The sequence below is a fragment of the Physeter macrocephalus genome, chromosome 16 (genome assembly GCF_002837175.3).
Source record: "Physeter macrocephalus isolate SW-GA chromosome 16, ASM283717v5, whole genome shotgun sequence".
NCBI classification, from domain to species: domain Eukaryota; kingdom Metazoa; phylum Chordata; class Mammalia; order Artiodactyla; family Physeteridae; genus Physeter; species Physeter macrocephalus.
In genome coordinates this window covers 65,031,326-65,032,030 of record NC_041229.1, presented here as the reverse complement: position 1 = coordinate 65,032,030, position 705 = coordinate 65,031,326, and positions in this window count along the sequence as shown.

Here is a 705-nt window from a genome sequence, read left to right as displayed (position 1 = left end):
TTCTTTTCATTCTTTTTTCTTTCTTCTGCTCTGCAATAGTTATTTCCACTATTTTATCTTCCAGGTCACTTATCCGTTTTTCTGCCTCAGTTATTCTGCTACTGATCCCATCTAGAGTATTTTTACTTTCCTTTATTGTGTTTCTCATCGTTGCTTGCTTCCTCTTTAGTTCTTCTAGGTCCTTGTTAAATGTTTCTTGCATTTTGTGTATTCTATTTCCAAGATTTTGGATCATCTTTACTATCATTATTCTGAATTCTTTTTCAGGTAGACTGCCTGTTTCCTCTTCCTTTGTTAGGTCTGGTGGGTTTTTACCTTGCTCCTTCATCTGCTGTGTGTTTTTTGGTCTTTTCATTTTGCTTACTGTGTTTGGGGTCTCTTTTTTGCAGGCTGCAGGTCCGTAGTTTCCATTGTTTTTGGTGACTGTCCCCAGTGGCTGAGGTTGGTTCATTGGATTGAGTAGGTTTCCTGGTTGGGGGGACTAGTGCCTGTGTTCTGGTGGATGAGGCTGGATCTTGTCTTTCACGTGGAGCTGGGAGATCTCTTGTGGACCAGTGTCCTGAAGTTGGTTCTTCCACCTCAGAGACACAGCTCTGATGCTAGGTCCACGTCTGGTGGTGTGTTTTGGGGTGTCTGTAGCCTTATTATGATTCTGGGCAGCCTCTCTGCTAATGGATGGGGCTGTGTTCCTGTCTTGCTAGTTGT